The 22,729-nt window shown below is 26.0% G+C and overlaps 1 protein-coding gene across 1 annotated transcript in view; it reads right to left on the bottom strand.

Annotated features, from left to right (window-relative positions):
* LOC117175028 (homeobox protein orthopedia-like) overlaps positions 1-22,729 on the bottom strand; it is a 154,902-nt gene that overhangs the window by 19,838 nt on the left and 112,335 nt on the right. The gene's annotated exons all lie outside the window — the stretch shown is intronic.

The following is a 22,729-nucleotide window of genomic DNA, read 5'->3' as shown; positions in this document are numbered from 1 at the left end:
TTGAGGAATAAACTGATACCTTTGATATTTAACTAAATAATTTCATTAAAAACATAAACATTTAGTTAACTAATTTTCGAATTTTGATTTGTCCCTCCTGATAGGAAAAAATGTTCAAAAAGTAGTTGAGATGAAGAAATAACAGAAGCAGCCTGTTTTATTGAAATAGACACATTTTTAACGAAATTCATTAATTTTCAACTAAAAAATATAAATTTCCCACTAAAAATTGAATACTTTTTAACTCAAAGAGAAACAAATTTTCAACAAATCAATCTTAAAAATTGTACTGTTTAGTAGACATTTAAACTTTTGACTAAAAAATGTAAAAATTTGATAGAAAATTGAACTATTTCATTCAAAAATAAATTTGTTGGTTAAAAACTCATATTTTTGAGGTAAAAATTCAACCTTTTTGTAGATTATTCATCTTGTTTGGACTAAAAATTAAATAATTTTGTTCAAAATTCATGTATTTAGTTCAAAATTGGTCTTTTTTGTAGAACATTAATCAAATTGATAAAAAATTTATCTTTTTAATTAAAAATTCCCTTTTTTGCTGTTAAAAATGATTTTTTTTTATTGGAGAACTTAAGTATTCCATGTTTTGTTAAAAATTTATCCTGCATATTTTAAAGTTCGAAATTTGTCTTCTTGATAGAACATGAATCTTCTTAATCGAAAATTCGTCTTTTTGATTAAGAATTTATCAATTTTGTTAAAAATCAAATTGTTGTTCAAAGTTATTTATTGCGACCAGTGTTTTTATCTTAAAATTTTACTAGACAATTATTCATCTATTTGGTTAGAATTGAACTTTTTTGTTAAAAATCTTAATATTTTTAAAACAAAATCATCTTTCTGACTTAAACATTTTACAATTTCGTTGAATCTTTAACTGTTTTAAAGAATTTGAAGAATTTAAAATCAAGCATCGTTAATCGTTTATTTTATAAACAAATGTACGTTGCAGATATTTTTAGGCAAAAAAAGGTATTAAAAAAAATTATTTTCTATATTGTATTGAAAACGAATTGTCTATATGAAATTTTGTTCTGCCTCACTGTTTGTTTATTTTAAGTAAATTAAATAAACAAATGCATATTCTACAAATAGCTAAAAATAGCAAAATGATTTTTAAAAACGTCACTGAAAACATTATTTACAAAATGATACAAGAAAAACTATTTTTTCACTTAAAAATTCCAAAAATGTGCATTTGTTTATATAATTTGTTTACAACATAAAAAAATATTAACGTATAGCAACCTTTTTTCATAAAACATCATTGGCAATATAATTTCAGTAAGCTCAGGAGAAAAAAATTTCCAACGAAACAATTTTCAACTGAAAAAGAATAAATTTGTCGCTTGAAATAAAATACTTTCTAACTGATTAAGAAACGAATTTTCGACAAAATAGCTCAATTTTCAACAGAATACATGAATTTATCAACTGAAACAGATAAAATTGCCACTTGAAATAAAATAGTTTTTAACTGAAAAAGAAACAAATTTTGACAAAATAGTTCAATTTTAAACAAAATGCAGGAATTTTGAACTGAGAAAGATAACATTTCCACTAAAAATGGAATCGTTTTTAACTAAAATTGAACCAAATTTTCAACAAAATAGTCTAATTTTAAACAAAGAGATGAATTTTCAAATTAAATGGTTTAATTTATAGTTAAAAAATACATTGTCAAATACAAAAAACATGAATTTCGAACCAAAAAGATCAATTTTTTACTGAAAAATACGAATTTTGAACAAAGTACATGAATTTTGAACAAAGTACATAAATTTTCAACTAAAAAATATAAATTTGCTGCTTAAAATGAAACAGTTTTTAACTAAAAAAGAAACGAATTTTCAAACAAATAGTTTAATTTTCAACAAAATGTATAACATTTCAAAGGGGAAACAAAATTTACAGCAAAAATTGAATAGCCTTTAACCAAAACGGAACCGAAGTTTCGACAAAATAGTTCAATTTCCACCAAATTGAAAAATTTTCAACTGATGTTGAATTTCGCACCAAAAAGAATTCTTTAAAAAATGTATACCATTGTAAAAAAATTAAATTTATTTATAATTCAGTAGTTGGATTTTTAAACAAAAACATGAATTTTGAACCAAAAAGATCGACTTTCTACTGAAAAAGACGAATTTTCAATCTAAAAAGACCATTTTTCACCACAGAGTTAAACTTACAAATAAAATTATGAATTTTCAACAAAAAAATTTAATTTTCAACTGGAAAATACACATCTTTGACAAAATACATACATTTTTAATTTAACAAAAAAATCAATTTTGAATCAAAAATGAAATAGATAAATGTACAATCAATAAAAATAATTTTTAACCACAATACAAATACTTTTAACAAAATATTTGCAACAGTTTTAACAAAAAAGACAATTTTTCAATGAAATGGATGTATTAAAATTAAATTTTGTATTAAAAATATATATTTGACCAAAAATTGAATTTTTAATAAAGCAGTTCAACTTGCAAAACAACAATTTTTTATCAATGGAGTTGAATTGAAAGAAAAATTACTTTAGAACCAAACTGTTGAATTTTCTATAAATTAGATTCATTTTTCAATAAATAGTTATATTTTCAAACAAAATGATAAATTTTGAACAAAGAAGATTAATTTTATAAGTGAACAAGGCGATTTTGAAACAGAATAAATATTCAACTAAACAGATCAATTTTCAAACCAAAAAGAATATTTTTGAACAAAGTAGTTGAAATATTAATTAAAAAAGTTTTTCCAGTCAATAAAATTTCCAGCTAAATAAAACGTTTAACCAGAAAATAATTGTAATTGTTTGAATACTTTTGTCAATTTATGTATTTATTTTAATAAAGATGAATTCTAAATCAAAAGTTACAACCAAACAGTTAAATGTTCAAGTAAATCAATAATATTAATCTTATTAATATTTCTAAATGTTAACATGTTAATATGAATTTTATTTTAAAATAAAGAAAAATAAATATTTTATAAATATTATGCTAGTTATTCATTTTATTATTCATTATTCATTCATTTTTGAAATTCCCTGACCTTTTCCTAACTAATTTTTCATTTATCTTGATCATTAACATTCAAATACTAGTATTAAATTTATAATTTATAATTTTACTAATTTATTTTAAACAAAAAATCTCTTTTCTAATGAAAAATGTCTTTTTAACAAAATAGTTGAATTTACAAACCAAATAATTATATTTTTTACATCATAGTTGAATTTTCAACCTACAAATATAAAATTCCAACAAAAGGTGTCATAGTTTATATTTCAATAAAAAAAATGAAATTTATACACACAAAATTTAAAACCTAAAAGGCGAATTTTGAACAAATTAAGATTTTTTACTCAAAGAAGAAATAAAAGTTTATCAAAATTATTGAAACTTTAACTAAACTGTTAAATTCTCAACAAAATGGTTAAACTTTCAGAAATAGAAGAATTTTCACTAAAAATATAAATATTTAAAAAAATGACATCTTGACATAGTGATTCAACTAAATCATTCAGAAAAAATGTTGAATACTCAAGCAGAGAATAATAATTTCTAACCAAAAAAATTGATTTTCATTTAAAAAAAAAAGAAAAGAAATCGCTACTAAAACAGATGACTTTTAAAATAAAAAATATAAATTTTAAAACAAAAATAGTTAAATTTTGTATCAAAAAGAACTTCAGTTGACTTTCTGCGATCAAAAGATGAATTAGAAAAAAAGGTTTCTATGAAAAAATCGAATTTTCAAACCAAAAAGACGAATTTTTAACCAAAAAGGTTGATGCTTTAACAAAATTTTAGGATTCTCTATCAAGTAGTTGAATTTTTAACTTTTTTTTTTAACTTTGCAAGATCAAATATGATTTTCTTAAACCAAAAAATAAGTTTCTACGAAAAGTAAAACAGATTTTCAATACAAAAAGACGAATTTTTTCTACCGAAAAGGACGAATTAAACAAAAGTTGAAGTCTTTACTAAATAGTTGCATTTTTATCCAGGAAAGATGAAATTCATACTAAAATAGATGACTTTTTAATAAAAAACGACATTTTTTTTTAAGTTCAACTTTCATTCGTAAAAGATTTCAGTTGATCTTTCAAAATATAAATTTTAACCAAAAAGTACATTTTTGACGAAATAGTTAAAATTTCAACAAGACAGTTGCATCTTCGTTCAAGAGAGATGCATTTCTTTTAAAACAGATGAATTTTCAATAAAAATAAAAAATGTCAACAAAATAGTTAAATTTTCATCCAAAAAGATTTCAATTCTCTTTTGAAAGCTAAAATATTAAATTTGAAAAAAAGGAAAATTTCTTGTAAAATAGATACATTTTCAACAAAATAGCACAGTTTTTAACAAAACAGAATAAATTTTGAACAAAGTTGTTGAATTTTAATCTAAAAAGGTTTAAATTTTTTAAACACAACGATACGAATTTTAAACAAAAAGTAAATTTTCTAGGTAATAATTAAATTTTTAATAAAACAGTTGCATTTTTATCCAAAAAAATTCAATATTTTTACTAAAAAAGATTAACTTTTAAATCAAAATGGGAAAGCGGAATAAATCGTTTTCATCCAAACAAATTTTAGTTGACTTATCAGCAACAAAATATGAATTTTAAACAAAAGTTAAATGTTTTACCAAGAGTTAAATTTTCAACCCAAAAAGACGAATTCTCAACCAAAAAGTTAATTTTTCAACCTAAAAGGATACTTTTGAATGAAATTGTCAAATTTTCAATCAAATTTATAACTAGAAAGGTAATCTTCAGGAGTAATTTTTTGCGCATTTGAAAAAATTTCGTACATGAGTGAAGGACCCCCCAAAAACAAATAGTAAAAAATGTCTTGACTCCCCCCCCCCCTTGAACTGTTACGTAATTTAAATATGGTCCCTTATAATTGATCACAATCGATTCTTGCTTTTAAATATACAGTGCCGGTCACGAGTATTGCACAACCTAGAGCTATTAAGTACGTAGGTGAAAATTAAAAAAATTAAAATGTTCCATATTAGAATTTTATTAGTATATACTTTTCTAGATGTAAAAACAAAAATGTTTTCTTCTTAGAGTTTTTTTTTCTACAGTTTTTTCTACATTCGGAGATAATCAAACGGCAATAAAATAAAATAGGACTAAAATATAATTTAAAAATCTTTAATTATTATAAAACTATCAAATGTAACATTTTTTATAGTAAAAGAAGAAAAATTATTATTACAATATTATCGTAGATTTATAATCGGTTCCAGTAATTTTATTTGTAATTTTATGAATAATCAAAAAATATTAATATACCGAATAATAATGTGAATAATTATTTTCTCCAATTATTTTTCGTTAATACAAATTTAAATTTGCGCGGCAACGCATGACGCGCCATCTGGCGCCTCGTTAGTATTCGCGCGTATATTTCGTACAGTCTTTTGTTTTCTCGCCAGTGAACTTGTGAATGTCATCAGTGTCAACACGTGTACATCTCTTCATTTATAACCAATATAATAAGTGTAATAACTAATTAAAGTTAAGAATGGCATATATTTTACATTTTACATTAATTCATCTGTGTTGGAAACAATTAATTTCCATAAAACTACCTCTTTTGTAGTAGCTTTCCCAATGCTTGATTTTTAGGTTAGGTTAAATATTGATTGTTATATTTATCTTCTTTTTCAATAATATTACTGTAAAATTGAGACTTTTTTATGAAGAATGATTTTATTTATTGTTTATAAGTACTAGCCAACCAACATGCGCATGATTATTTTCTTTTCTTTTTACAAGTTCGATCAAGTCATCCAAATCCAATTGCGTTTGCAACCGGAATGTGTGCGATCAGGAAAAGGGCGGTTATTCTGCCTATTTAACATAAAATTTATTTAATAATGAAATTCTTAACTGAATTTTTATTTTATTTTCCTACTAAAGCCCAAAATTTATTATATTCTAATTAGAAAATAATAATTTAAGGAAACACCATCAAGGCCTGATAGGATTTCCGTATCCGGGCCTTAAATACAATAAGGCAACCTCATCAGGACCTAGTAGTGCCCTGATTTATATTTACCCCCCCCCCCCCAACGTTCATGGGCCCCTAAGCTATTGGCTATACTAGCCGTATAGTTAATCCGGCACTGGTATTTCTGTCTGTCTGCGTAGTTCAGTTTCACAACGAAGTCGAGTATGTACCGCAAGGTAGATACGAACACACGTAACGACTATAGTGCCAATTATCATGCATTAGACCTCCTTGTTGTTAAAAAAAAAGAACGTATGCACTTACGGCGTAATTATTGTCGACCCTGTCGAGAGCAAATCGAAAGGGTAAGCGGCAATACTTAAGCAGTCTGGAAGCTACCCGCCTTTACGCGCTGGTAACACTTCGGGCAAACAGCTTTTAGAGCAGGTCTTATTTTTTGGTTTTGAGTGATGATTAACACTTTGAAGGCGCGGCGACGCTCATCTTTAAGGCCAGTTCAGCCGCTTGGAAGCCGCGTTTTAACTTGCTCCTAGCGAGCCCGCTTCCAGTCTACGATGTGCAAATTAAGGTGACATGTCCGAAAAATAAAATGCGTTTAAGAGGATAAAGAGTAGGAAAAATCTCGTTATGTTAGCTCTAGCTCTAGACCTAGACGAATTCGGTAGCTAATTTCAGGGTGGCCGCTCGAACAGGAATTTTAAAAATTTTCAGAAGAACAAGAATTTTAAAGTGCAGTCTTAAAGACTTAAATCATTAAAAATTAAAAGCGTTTGACGTTGAAAAATTTTGATAAAAAAACAGTATTATCTTATCAACTGTATGTATAAATAAAAGAATAAATAATGTTTAAAGTGGATCTGTACTTTTGGCTAAAATAGTGGATTAAGAGGTCCTGAATATAATTCCAAGTTTTCTACACGGTAAAAAAAATCGAGCTGTGACAGGGATATTATTCCTTATTATAGCTAAACATTTAGTTGAAAACGAACGAAGGAATTTAGAAAGATCCCTGGATCAGCGAAAATGAATATCCTTGACCATTTTCCATATACCAGGGATATCGTATAGTCAAACCCCGAATAAGTATAGCTATAATAGGAATATTAAGAATAGGTGTCTGAAGCAATTATCAGAAGAGCGCCGGTGCATTATGGGAACAGCGAAATAAAATGGCGACGGTCTAATCGGGAGCAGTGACAGTTGAGATTTACTTTGGACAATTAAACGCTTTTTACCGCTTAAACTGTGCGCGAATGTTAATATTAAATGGAGTTTATGATGCAGTAATAATAATTTACATTTGTTTCGATTATAGGCGATAACTATATTGAAATATCAAGAAACGCGATAAAAACAACAAACTTGACCTCCAAATGCATTACACGGATTTCAGGCAAATTCCTTTTCGCGATACCAGACGAAAAATTGGCTACTGTAAGTTAATATATTTCTATAAAAACTAAATGTTTTTTCTAATCTGAATATAATACAATTATACATAATCTGTCGAAAATAATAAACTTTCGAACTTAGCAATTTTGTCCAAATTACTGATTTACGAGAACAATTCACATAAAGTAACTAAACGTTTAACTCTTCTAACTAAACGTTTTACCTAATCCAAGCGTGCACTTTCTTTGAGTTTAATATATTCTCGATTCACTCGTTCGCGTCAAGAATTTTTTTCCGTGTAGAAATGAGACTCGTGCGTCCCGGACATATTTTTGAAGAAATTTTCAAAAATTGTGTTTGCGTGGACTGACCTGTACCATTGAAGTTTAGAGCGAAATTTTCCACACCAAAATTAAACTAGAGGAGATTCTGAAAAATTTTAGAGCAAAGAAAACCTTCTATCTTAAATAGATGCCGATTTATAGTCCTTCCAAGAACCCGAATATTTGGGAAAAAAGAGGTGAAAAGCTCAATTTTGCAATTTGTATCTATATTTTGGAACCTGTTAATTTTTCGAAAAAAATTGAAAGGTTGAATTAAAGTAGACGCAATTTCGAGTAATTCTAAAAAATTAAATAATCTAGCGCCAATAGACCATAAGTTATAGCCTCACAAAGTTGACCGCTTTTGACCAATCTTTCAGGGCAAATTACTCGTGTTCAGTTTTTTACGAAATACTTCACTTCTCCGCGAAGCTATATAAGTGGTACAAGAGAAAAAGTTGCAGGGAAGGAAAATCTGCGTGAAACTTAAAAAAATATAATCTTCTAGTCTTCACCGATCAAGAGTTATGACTTTTTAAAGAAGCATATTTTTTTTACTATTTTGAGCTATTTATAGCCATAAAAGTTTTTTCAAAACTACTCGTTTCGTACATATCCTACATAAAAACGACAAGAAATTAAATTATAAAGAACTTAATTTTGTGTGAAATAAAAAAAGTAAAATATTTTAGATCATATAGGTCACGAGTTATGACCATGAAACTTTGACCGTTTTAGTGGCATGTACAGGGCCTTCCGAACGGAAAGGGTCAAAGTTTCATGGTCATAACTCGTGACCAATATAAGCTAAAATATTTTACTTTTTTTTATTTTACGCAGAATTTAGTCCTCTATTATTTATTTTGTTGCGGTTTTTCTCTAGAATATGTACGGAACGGGCAGTTTTGAAAAAACTGTTATGACTCTAAACAGCTAAAAATAGAAAAAAAAGTATGTTTCTTTAAAAATGCATAACTCCTAATCTATGAAGACTAGAAGGTTATACTTTTTTTATATTAACGCACAATTTTCTGCCCTGCAACTTTTTCTCTTGCACTACTTATGTAGCTTATCGTGGGAAGAAAGTATTTTGAAAAAACACTGAACACGAGTAATTTTCCCTAAAAAATAGTTCAAAAGTGGTCAACTTTGTGAGGCTATAACTTATGATCTATTGGCGCCAAATCATTGCATTTTTTTAAGAATTACTCGAAATTGCGACTACTTTAATTTAACTTTTGAGACTTTTATCGTAAAATTAACAGCTTCCAAAATACAGATACAAACTTCAGAATTCGGCTTTTTCGCCTCGTTTTTTCCAAAAAATTCGGGTTCTTTGAAGGACCATAACTCGGCATCTATTCATGATAAAAGGTTTTTTTTGCCCTAAAATTTTTCAGAATTTTCTTTAGTTTAATTTCGATGTGGAACGTTTTGCTCTAAAATGCAATGGGACGAATCAGCCTATGCAAACACGATTTTTAAAACTTTTTTCAAAAATATCTCCGGGACGTACGGGTGTCATTTCTAGAAAACTTAGAATTTTAATCAAGACCCCTTAATAAACCATTATAGCAAAAAAACGCGCAATTGAAACTTTATAACCTATTTTCAAATTCAAAATAACTTGATAATTAAATTTAAAATATTGTTTCAGTCTAAATTATTGACTTCTTAACCCATTTAATTTGAAATTTTTGAATTAAGAAAAAGAAGAATTATTAAATTTGACTGTTAATTTAATACAAGTTAATTAAGGCCAAATCTTTGAAAGTAAACAATTTGAATTTAGTGTTTAAAAAGAAAGCTTTGAATTCTTAAAATTTTGAAAAGTTTTAAAACTTTTATCGTTACAATTTTTATTGTTCTATTTAAAAAAGTTTAATTTATAAGCGAAATTGTTGAATTTTTATGTAGAAATAACATTGAAGCACTTATTATTTGTAGAAGAAATTTAAGTAATTTTAGGAGATATTTAGACTATGGAAAAGATTCAAAATTAATTTAAAACTTGAAATGATGTCAAGCAATTTAAACAAAGTGTGTAAAAATATTGTTCAGAAGTTCTAAACATATTTAAAAATTAATAGATTTTTTCCTACAAATTTTTGGAAAATCCTGCGCATTTTTTTTAAATGCTTAAAATCATCCAGGGTCTTTTTGACAATTTCAGAAATCTCTTAAAATTTTTTATATATTTTGGTCAATTATTTTTTCAAAATGAAAAATAATTTTCCATTTTCTTAGGAGTATTCCCAAAATGTTTTTATTTTTCTGAAGCCTTTCACCATTCTTAAAGAGCTTCTGAATTTTCTGTTTGAAATCTGCAAAAATCTATATTTTTTTAAAAATTAGGTTGTGGGCATTTGTACTTAAATTTCGGTACGGGTAGTCAAATTTTGACGGTACACAGACTTTTTAAAAATTATTTATTATAATTTTACGTTGTAAATTAATTTTGAATCTTTTTAAAACTTCTAAATATATCTTACAAATACTCGATTTTTTCTAAAAATAATATGCGTTTAATTGTTATTTATAAATGCAAATTTGAAGGAATTTTTTTTTAATTCGCAGGATTTGCTAAAAGTTTTAGGACAAATTCAATTAATTTTAAACGTTATTTAGAAGTTCTGAAAAAATTCAAAAATAATTTTAAATTTAAAAAAATATAATTGAACTTCTAGATTTCTCAAAATTTTGAAATAAGATTTTAAAGCTTTTCCAGGGCCTTTAAACTGTTTAAAATGCAATTAATTAAAATTCTAATTTAAGAACTTTTAAGAGGAAAACAATTAAATTTTGAATGTTTATAACCTAAAATAGCATTATAATATAATTTCGAAAAATTATAACTTTCATTGATTGCTTTTTTAATTTAGAGTACTGACAATGTTAACGTGGATTTATATTTTTGCAACTTAATCTAAATTTTTGAACTCTATAATTCATAAATGTTAAAAATTCTGGAACCAAATTTCTGTTTTTGTTCACAGACTTTACAATTTTGTTAAAAATTCTTTTGATGCAAACTCCTGTTAAAAAAAACAGGAATCCAGCGGCCAAATTTGGACCACATCGAACAAAAAAAGTCCTATTGTAATCTGAAAATTAAAAAAAAATTAAATAATTTTCGGACAAAAATAAAAAAGAGGAAAGAAAAATGAAAAATTTTAACAGGAGTTTGCATTAATTTGATTATTGGACGTTAAATAGAATTTTTAATTTGGATTTTAATCTAATTTACATTCCTTAAATTTAAAAAATCGTTTTCTTTCTGAAAATTAATTTTTAAAAATTAAATGTACCTATTCTATTTTAAAGTTGAAATTTTTTTAATCAACTGCTTGGCTGCAAGTTGAACTGCTTTGCTCAAAATGTAGTCTTTTTTCATAATAAAATTAGACTTTTTTTATTGAAATTATTTTATTGAAAATTAGTATTTCTTGGTAAAAAATAACCTTCTTCCCCTAATACTAAAAAAAAAGAAATCTGATTTTATATTACTGGAATTGAACAATGAATAAGTTAAAAACAATTGAAACTATCGAGAACACTTATATAATTCAAATTTTAACTTAGGCTTAAATTTAAACTGAATTAATAGAACCCGATAAGAAAATAGAAGTATTATTGGCAGTTGATTTTTTTGGTTGAAACGTCTATCTTTATATTTTTGCTTAGAAATTCATCTCGTTTTGCAAAAAACCTACTATTTGGTTGAAAATTTAATTATTTTTTTGATATTGCATATATTTAGTTAAAATGTGAACTTTTTAAATAAAAAATTCAATTTCTCAATTTAAAGTTGAACTAATTCGTTACAAAATTAATTTTTTTCGTTTTGAAGGTTAATCTCTTGGGTTGAAAATTCAACTATTTCATTAAAAATTCGTTTAATTTTTAATTGAAAATTAATTTTTTAACTGACAATTTATCTATTCTGTTTTTCCTTGAAAATTTATCTTTTATGGTTTAAAATTAAAATATATGGGTGTAAATTTATTTTTCTAGTTAAAAAATACAAGTAATTGGTTGAAAATTCACGTATTTTGTGAAAAATTCATTATTACGGTTAAAAATTCATCTTTTTGGTGAAAAATCAATCTTCTTGTTGAAAAGTTCACCCGTTTTTGTTACGTATTTCGTTGAGAATTATTATTATTTTTTCTTGCTGAAAATTCAACTAGTGGGTTGGAAATTTATGTATTTTGTTGAAAATTGATCCTTTTCTATCGAAAATTAATCTTTTTCGATGAAAATTCAACGTCTTGGTTGAAAATTCCTTTTTTTATAATCAGCTAAAAAAATCATTTTCATTCGTTGAAAATTTATCATTTTGGCTAAGAACTATAGTATTTGATTAAAAACGTAGTTTTTTGGTCGAATACAACTAGCTGATGAATTTTCAACTAAATCGTAGAATTCTCAATTAAAAAAAAAATACTTTTCAATAAAATATTCTATAACTAAATATCAGTTTTTAACCCACAATTATGAATTAAATGTTGATATTTATATGAATTTGTAACTAAAATGTTTATTTCCAACCGAATAGTTGAATTTTCTGCGAAAATAATAAAATTTGTAAGCCAAAAGGACAAAAAAAACTGTTTAATTTTTAAAAGTTTTTCTGAAATTTTTCTTAAACATTTATTCTTCTGGTAGGAGGTTCTTGACTTAAGTTAAAAACGATTTCGTTAAAAATTAAACTATATTCTCAAAAACTCCTATTTTTGGTCGAAAATTAAAATTTTTCCGTGAAAAAATGAATTCTTTTGTTAAAAAATAGTTTTTTTTTCTTCATAATTAATTTGTTCAACCGTAAATGAATTGATTCTATTTTTTATTGCAAATTTCAATTTTTCAGTTGAAAATTCAACTTTTTTGGTAGAAAATTAATTTTCTCACTAAAAACATTAACTACATGGGTTGAAAGTTCAAATTTAACTATTTCTTTGAAAAATCCAATTTTTTTATCGTTAAAAAATTTTTTTTTAACTAAAAATTACTTTGTTAGAAAATTCATCCGTTTGCTTTGAAATAATTTGTCGTTTGAAAATTCACCTTTTTCATAAAAAAATTTCCTATTTGACTATAAACTCACGTTAGAAAGTTAACTTTTTCATTAAAAATGTCATCTTTTTGGTTGAACATTTCAACTACTTATAACACTCAACTTCTATTTATTTAAAATAAAAATATGTCTTCTTAGTTGAAATATTTATTATTGCATTTTTTGTTGAGAATTAATTTAATTTGGTTAAAAAATAACCTTCGTTGTAGAAAAATCAACAATTTAGTAAGAATGTAATTTTTGTGGGTCGAAGATGCTTAATTTTTAATTTAAGATTATTAAAGAAAATTTATAAACTAATTTAAATATAAACTAGTTCAGTTAAATATTCATGATTTTAGTTAGAAATTAATTTCTTTGGCTGCAAATTCAACTACTTTTTTAAATAATTAATTTTTTAACTGAAAATCTAATTATTCGATTTTCGATGGATAATTGATCTTTTTTTGATGAAAATGCAAATATGCATTTGAAAATTCATGTATTTTGTTTAAAAAATTCAACAATTTATTTTAAATGTTTTTTTTGCTTCAAAATTCCAAATTTTTGTTAAAAATAGTCTCATTGGTAAAAAGTTTTATTATTTTGTTGAAAAGTCATGTTTTTTTTTTTTAAATTCATGTTTTATCTAAAATTTTAACTATAGTTGAAAGTGTACCCATTTATTTAAGATTTTATCTTTTTTCTAATTAACTATTTGTTTCAAATATGAGCTACTTGGTTCACAATTTTCTGGCGAGAATTAATTTAATTTAGTAAAAAATGAATCTACGTTGTAGAAAATGAAACTTTTACTAAAAATTACCTTTTTTCTGGTTGAAGATCCTTATTTTTTAAATGAAGTTTAATCACAAAAATCTATAAAATAATTTAAATTTTAGCTAGTCCAGTTGAAGATTAATTATTTTAGTTGGAAATTAATTTGTTTAGTTACAAATTAAACTGTCTGTTGAAATTATTTTTTTAAATTCACCTATTTTATTGAAAATGTGTCCATCCTCGTAGAAAATTTTTCTTCATGGTTAAAAATTGATTTTTTGGTTGTAATTTTAATAATTTAGTTGAAAATGTATCTGCTTCTTTAAAAATTAAACAATTCTGGTCAATAGTATACTTTTTGGTTAAGAAGTCAAGTGTTTTGTTAAATAATAATCTTTTTGATTGAGTATTGAACAATTTGGTTAAATATGCATCTTTTTTGTTTTATTTGAACTGTTTTTGGTTTAAAACTAAAATATTTTTATTAAAAATATTAACTATTACATTTTTCATTGTGAATTCATCACATTTGGTTGAAAATTAATCTCTTTAATGGGAAATTGAACTATTTTGCTGTAAAATTAATTTTTTTTGTAACAAATTGATTGGAAAGTTATTTTTTTTGTTGAAAATTCAACAATTTAGTGTTTTATCTGAAATTTTAACTATAGTTGAAAGTGTACCCATTTATTTAAGATTTATCTTTTTTTCAAATTAACTGTTTGGTTCAAAGTTGAACTCCTTTGTTAAAAATTCAATTATTTAGTTGAAATCGTACCTATTTTGTTGAAAATATGTTTATTTCTACAGAAAATTCTTCATGTTTTCGGTTAAAAATGTAACCATTTGTTTGAAAATTAATTTTTGTTGTTGAAAACTTGATTTGTTTGATTGAACATTGGACTATTTATAACACTCAACTGTTATTAATTTAAAATAAAAATTTGTCTTATTGTGAGAAATGTCAACTATTACATTTTTTGTTAAGAATTAATTTAATTTAGTTAAAAATTAATCTTCGTTGTAGAAAATTCAACTTTTTCTTAAAGTATCCTTTTTTCTGGTTGAAGATTAAAATGTCTTATTTGCTTTTTGTTAAAATTGTACGTTTTACCTTAAAAATTTAACTTACGTAGTTAAAGATTTTTCATTTTAGTTGAAAAATAATCTGGTTGGTTGCAAATTCATTTTTTTTAAATTAAAAATTAGGTTCTTAACTGAAAATTGAAATGTTTCATTTTTGGTGGAAAATTTAAATATTTTGTAATTAAAAATTCAGCTACTTCCCCCTCGTACCTACAAGTTTAAAAAATTTAAATTTCGAAAAATCTTCCTAATTTTGAGCTAGAAATTATTTTCATAAAAATTCAACCCCTTGGTCGATAGTTTAGCTACTTTATTAAACTATTATTTTGTTTGTTGTAAGTTTCTGGAACTAATGTATTTTTTTTTAAATTTGTATGGTCTTTAATGTAAGATAAGACTTCAGTTGAGGATTTTCAAATTTTAGTTGAAAATTCATCTCTTTAATTGAAAATTGAACTATTTTATTGAAAAATTAATTTTTTTTACAAATTCATTTTCAACAGGAAATTACTTTGGTAGAAAATTCAACAATTTGGCTAGGAAATTTTTGTTGTTAAAGATACATCTTTTTGTTAAAAAATTCAACTATTTCACTAAAAACTCAGTATTTTGTTAAGAAATCGTCTTCTTCGGTAGAAAATTATTCTTCTTGCTAAAGAAATAATGTTTTTAGTAAAAAATAAAATTATTTGGTTAAAAATTATCTATTTGTAGAAAATTAAAAATTTTAGTTGAACATTTAGCTATTCATGACACTCAACTGTACTTTATTTAAGATTGAAATGTGGCTTATCAGTTGTAATATCAATTTTCACTTTTTTTGTTGAGAATTCATTTAAATTGGTTAAAAATTATTATAAGTTGTAGAAAATTCAACAATTTAGTTTAAATGTATTTTTTTAAGATGCTAAATTTTTGTTACAAAATAGTCTCATTGGTGAAAAATTTCACTATTTTGTTGAAAATTCATGTTTTGACTAAAATTTTAACTAGTCCACTAAAAGTTTTATCATTTTAGATAAAATATAATCTCTTTTGTTACAGATTCAACTTTTTTTTTTTAAATTCATTCATGTATTTTTTTGAAAATGAATCTTTTTCGACAGAAAACTAATATTCTGAGTTAAAAGTGTACCCATTTATTTTATATTTGATCTTTTTTTTTAATGAACTATTAGGTTCAAAGTTTCACTACTTGGCTAAAAAGTCATCTATTTATTTGAAAATTTACCGATTTTGTTAAAAATGGGCTTTTTCGATAGAAAACGAATCTTCTTGGTTGAAAGTTTACCTATTTATTCAAGATTTTTTTTTTTAATTTAACTATTTGGTCCAAATTGAAACTACCTTTTTAAACATGCAACTATTTAGTCGAAAATTCACTTATTTTATTCAAAATGTGCCTCTTTCCATGTAAGATTATTCTTAATTGTTCAAAAATTCCTGTTTTCGGTTGAAAATGTAACCATTTGGTTGAAAAATAATTTTTAATTGCTTTGTTGAAAGTCGAAATCATAAAAAAAATTTAATTTTAATTTAAAAATTCATTTTTTCGGTTGTAATTTTAATAGCTTAGTTGAAAATGTACCCACTTCGTTAAAAATTGAACAATTCTGGTCAATATTATCCTTTTTGGTTAAGAAGTCACGTCTTTTGTTAAAAAAGAACCTTTCTAAATGAATAATGAACTATTTTATTAAATATTCATCTTTTTTGGCTTCGTTGAAATATTTTTTATTCAAAACTATAATCTTCTATAATTGAAATACCTACTATTAAATTTCTCATTGAAATGTCTTGTTTGCTTTTTGTTATAATGGTACATTTTAACAACAAAACTTAACCAACCTAGTCAAAGATTTTCAATGTTAGTTAAAATTAATCTGTTTGGTTGAAAATTCATTTTCTTTTTCGAAAATTGGGTTTTTAACTGAAAGTTTAAATGTTTCATTTTCGGTGAAAATTTTTTATATTTTCTAGTTGAAAATTCAGCTACTTCCCCCTCTTAGCTACTAGTTCTTTTATTTAAATTTCTAAAAATCTTCCTAAATTCGAGTTAGGAACCCTATTGTGGGAACCATTCTCACCTAATGAGTTTGAATAAGTTTGGTTTTGAATCTTTTTAGTTGTTGAAGAAAGAACTTTGGTGGGGACTGGGGTTGCGCCTCGATGCGATGTATAAAGAATTTGAGACAGTAACATAAACTTCGGGCTGGTGTTTACGCAGGTAGAGCTCAAGGTGGTCACACCTAGGTGCGAGATCTTTCGCTCTATGTTTACCAGAATATCTCGATGCAACCTGTCTTGGTTGCGTGGAACTTCGTCTTAAAACCAAGACCAGTTCGAAAATTTAGTTTCGAACCAGCAGAAATAATTCACCGTAAGTCGAAATGACAGGTTGTCACCTTGAAGAAGAACGCAATAAAAGAGAGTTTGGAAATGTTGAAATTTCAACTTGAAATCGAGACTTCAAAATGAAAAACAGTATATTCTGAGTACAATTCCGTCGGAAATTTTCGGCACGACTAGCGCGAGTACTATTAAAAATCAATGCTGACTTTGGAACGTGATTATTTGTTAAAATAAAAAGAGTGAGCGTCTTTAAAAAAAAAATTTGGAAAGCCCATTAAATTCCGCGTCGAATGACCCCTCATGGAGATATTTTCGATCGTTTGAGAAGGATATACTGCCAATAAAAGTTTAAAAATATTCACGCGTTTTCCAATTTTTTAACGTTTCTGCGTTTCCGCTTTTAACAAAGTGGTAGCATTTTTAACAAAATAATTATATTTTCAACCAAATATTAGAAGTTTTAACCAAAAAGAATATTGAAAACAAAAATATAATAGATGAATTTTCATTTAAGGAATTATCTTTCAACCAAAAGTACTCAGATACTTCTATTATGTTTTATCTGTTTTATCAATTTGCATTTAAAAAAAAAACAAGAAGAAAAGGCGAAAAAAATCTTCACGCGTTTTCCAATTTGAAAAAGTTTCTGTTTCGGGTTTCAGTCAAAAATCAACCTTAAATAGCTCTAGCAAAATTGTAAAATTTATACCACACAGTTTTCGAAGTCTTATCTTTGATTCAAGACTATAAAAATTTTAAAAATTATATTAGTTCCAGAGACTTATTACAAATAAAATAATTGTTTAACAAAAAACTGAAACTAGCAAGCAAGTAATCGAAGTTTTAACAAAATACTGTACTTTTCACAAAATATTAGAATTTTTAACCAAAATGGAATATTCTGAAATAAAAATATAATATTTGACTTTTCAATTAAAAAGAATGAACTTTTAGCCAAATAGGAAACTTTTATAGGAAAGCCTAAAAAAGAGAGTACTCTAACACGAAAAAATATTAGTTGACTTTTCAATTTAAAAAAATGAATTTTCAACATTTAAACGAAAAAAAACAAGAAAAAGAGGTCTTTTGAGGAGAATATACTGATAATAAAAGTTCAAAAATCTTGACGCGTTTTCCAATTTTCAAGCGTTTCTGCGTCGAGTTTCAGGCACAGATCAACCTGTCACATATCTTAGGAAAGTTGCAACAGAAATTTGAAATTTATACAAAACGGTTTTTTTAATTCTTTATCTTTCATTTAAGTCCATATAAATGTAAAAATTCATTACTACCAAAGACTCAAAACAAATAAAATACTAGTGTAACAAAGGAGTTAAACTTTTAACCAATTAGTTGAATTTTTAACCAAAAGAGAATATTTCGAAACAAAAATATAATAGTTGACGTTTTAATGAAGAATAATGAAATTTCAACAAAAAATAGGTCGATATTTTTATTGCACTTTATCAGTTTTTTATCAATTCGCATTTAAACCTAAAAAATACAACAAAAAGAAGTGAGAAACTTTTTTAAAAAACTGTTGGAAAGTTTATGAAATTCTGCGTTGCATGTCCCCTCATTGAGATACTTTCGATATTCTGAGGACAATATGTTGCCAATAAAAGTAAAAAAATCTTTACGCGTTTTTAAATTTCCAAGCGTTTCTGCGTCGACTTTCAGCCAAAGATCACTTTTTAAAGTCTTATCTTTCATAAAGACAATACAATAATTATATTTTCAACCATTATTCGAATTTGTAACTAAAAGAGAATAGGCTAAGGCAAAAATATATTATTTGACTTTTAAATTAAAAAAAGTGCACTTTTAACCAAAAATAGTTGGATATTTTAATTTTTTAATTTTATCAGTTTCTTAAGTTTTATCGACACGCATTAAAAAACAAGAATAAGAAATAAGAAATGTAAAAAAAACAGTTGGAAAGCCTACGAAATTCCGCGTCGAATGATCCCTCGTAGAGATTTACTCTTCAGAGTTTTGCAAAAAATAAAATAATTGTTTAAGAAAGTAGTTCAATTATTAAACCAGTGGTGGAATTTTTAGCAAAATAATTATATTTTCAATCAAGTATTAGAATTTTTAACCAAAAGAAAATATGCTAAGGCAAAAATATATTATTTACTTTCGAATAAAAGCAGTGGACTTTTAACAAAAAATAGTTAGATATTTTTATTGGATTTTATCATTTTTTTAAGTTTTATTGACACAAATTTTAAAAAAAGACAAGAAAAAGAAATAAGAAACTTTTTTAGAAAACATTTGGAAAGTCTATGAAATTACGCGTCGAATGACCCCTCATAGAAATACTTTCGATTAAAAATGTTCACGCGTTTTCCGAATTCCAAGCGTTTTTGGGTCGAGTTTCAGTCAAAGATAAACCTAGAGAGATCTTTAAGAAATAATTTTTTTTTTAACAAAGTAGTTAATCTATAAACCAAGCATTTGCATTTTTTTTAAATAATTGAATTTTCAACCAAATATTAGGATTTTTAAACAAAATACATTATTCTGATACAAAAATATAATAGTTGACTTTTAAATTGAAAAGAATGAAATTTCAAGCAAAAGTAGTTAGATATTTCTATGGGGTTTTATTAGTTTTCTCAGTTTTATCAATTTGAATTTAAACAAAAAAACAAGTGATGATTTTTAAAAAAATATATTAAAAGTTTAACTTTTTGCAGAAGTACTTATAGAATTAGGAAATGTTTGAAGAGGAAATAAAATGGATGGCTTCGCTTCCCTTTCAATCTTCCTGTAACCTTGTTAAATTCATTCAAGTTTTGAGCAGCACTAACGTCATATTACCTCTTAATAAAGTGTGAATGAAGAATTGAGGTCCAATTAGGAGTAGAATGCAAATTAGAAATTCCTACAGTACTTTCCTTTAGCTTTCCTCTAGCAGAGTCAATACTCAACAATGTCGTATTTGATTATATGCACAATAAAATAATCATTTTATAGCTAAGTACCATTTTAAAACTAACAAATTCTCAAACATTTCAATTTGAATAATAAATTATAACATTTCCAAGATTTATCTAATCACTAGATCATCATTTTAAACATTAGTTGTCTCTTTTCCATTTAATTAAAATGGCCAATCCAAAACTACACTTAAACTACTATTCTCTAAATTTGAAGCAGTGATAAATGAGAGTCTTCATAAAATTAATCAAGATTTTTATTGACTAACAATGAGATATCATAGTGCAATTCTGATTTTTACTCGTTCAAAAAAAATTAGAAAAGTTTTTAAAAGACAAAGGCAAAGTCTATAAAATTCCGCGTCGAATGACCTCTCCCTGTGTAGAAATCTTGGCCTGGCCCCGATAAGGGTCAGACCAGTCCAGGTCGGGTCCCGATCGGGAATCCTGGTCGGGGCCAGGCCGTGGATAAAACACACGTCCAAAACGGGGCCAGGTCGGGACACCCGATTGGGAAACCCGATCGGTGCCCCATCGGTGCCCGATCGGTATACGATGAGTCTCATTATAATCCATTCAAGAATTTCACAAATGTTGATTTAATATAAGTAAACTCGAAAGTATCGACTGGTCCTCTCCTTTCGAAGGCCAACTTAATATTTTGAATTTCCTATTAATTTATTTTAGGTTAAAATTAAAGTACTACAGGCACGAAAAGAAAAGGTTTCAGAATACAAAATTTAATTATACTTTTGAAAAACGTAAAATTATTGTGGATGGTATCAGTTTCGAGAAAAAGTTTTGGTTTTTTATGAAAAAATGGATGATAATCAGAAATATTTTTAATAAGAATGTTAATTTCTTGAAAAAAATGTTGTCTATAAAACTTTTTAACAAATTAGAAAAAGTTTTTTCGCAAAAAGATTCCCTACAACTTGACATTTGCGAATGCTTCCAAATAAATCAACGGGAAATAACCTATGATTTATGATTTATTAACATTTTACTGTAAATAAATTCAATTTTCTGTCACTTGTTGTAGATAATTTTTAGCCAAAATATTGCGCTATCATTTATTAGATCGTTTTATTTTTTTAAATCGGTTAAGGAGAAATATAGACCAATCAACTTTTAAACAAAAATGAAAATATTTAAATTAAATATTTCTGGTTTTTTAAAATATTATTTACAAAATATGCATTAAATTGATTTTTATTGCTATTAATTAATTTCGACCTAATAGACGTTTTTATAAGTTGAAATGTCATTGTCTATAATGAAAAAGAAAAAAATCTTTATTTATCATTTTAAACTTCGCGCGAAACCAATTAGATGCCGAATGCGACGCATGCGCAGTTGAGTAACTGGCTCTTGCTGAAATGTTGTGAAAATTTGTCCTTAATGTATTTCTGTAATAAATTTATTATTAATACAGAATCAAAGTTTCAATAACATAATCGATTATATCACATATTTTACTCTTATAATTTAAAAACATTATAATTTTGTGCATACTGCAATTCATTTCTTGTCAATAGATTTGATAATTCAAACTCTACATTAAATCAGAAAACCTTCAGTTCTTGAATAATAATTGAAAATGAGGAACTTGATCAATTTCATCATATAATATTTGACTCATCTAATGGTAAATATACTAATTTTACCTAAAACAATTTAATTATTTAGTAATTTATTTGAGGTTAGCTTTCAATTTGCCCGCAGAGTGTAATTACTTACTCACATCTTCCTCGCACAGGTTTCGAGGTCTACTGACTGGTGTTTGGTGCCACCGAACACGTGGCTTACTCGCCTTATGCATTTTTAATAATTGCTAGAATATTATAAACTAGTAGTATGTATACAAATTTCACTGCACTACCAGAAAAAATCAAGTAGCACTAGTTCTGCGAGCGCATGTAGATGGCGTTTCAGTAGGAAATCGGTTTAGCCCGGTTGGGCCAAGGAATGTGCCAAATAGTTTTACTGATCAGGGCCAGATCGGGATATCTGATCGGGGCCAAATCGGTATTACGTTTGAAATCGGGCGATTTCTGCACGGGTCATAGAGATACTTTCGATCTTTTGAGGGGATATACTTGCAATAGAAGAATTTTAGGACTATGAATTCAGAATGTAACTAAGGGGCCTTTGGTATTAATTGCTTAAATTTTCAAATATAAATTTCAAAGACGTTTTCTTCAAAACTAAAAACACTTTACTTTGGGAGACGTATAAATAAATTTTTTTTTAAAGATATAATCAAAATTGTGAAATTTTTATTTGTAGAACTTAAAACATGCATAATTTGGAATCAAAAATTTTCACAATTTAAAACTCTTCGATTTTATGAGAAGTATAATCAAAATGTTCAAATTTGGATGATTTTGAAAATCATTCAACTGTTTTATCGAAAATACCTGTTTTTGGCTGTGATTCGGATATGAATATTTCTTGAAAATGAGTCTTTTTCGTCTTTTTTTATTCTTTTTCTGGATCTACATTTTATATTTCTCCAATTCTGCACATTTGGAATTGAAAGGGGGAGGGTCGGTAAGGCCGGTTTTTGGCCTAATTTATTTTTGGATCAAAAAATCTGAAAAAATCATGGTAGTATCTTATAAGTATCCCGAGTCTATTGCACGCTAAACGGACTACCCTCCACCCCCCAGCCACCCCCAACCCCCCTACAAATATAGGAAACACCACTACCCACCAACTGTATTTTCGAGAGATTTGACACTCTTAAACATGTATTCTGAGGTTA

The sequence above is a fragment of the Belonocnema kinseyi genome, chromosome 6 (genome assembly GCF_010883055.1).
Source record: "Belonocnema kinseyi isolate 2016_QV_RU_SX_M_011 chromosome 6, B_treatae_v1, whole genome shotgun sequence".
NCBI lineage: Eukaryota > Metazoa > Arthropoda > Insecta > Hymenoptera > Cynipidae > Belonocnema > Belonocnema kinseyi.
The sequence above is the reverse complement of the archived record's forward strand: the minus strand, read 5'-3'. Positions and strand labels throughout refer to the sequence as shown.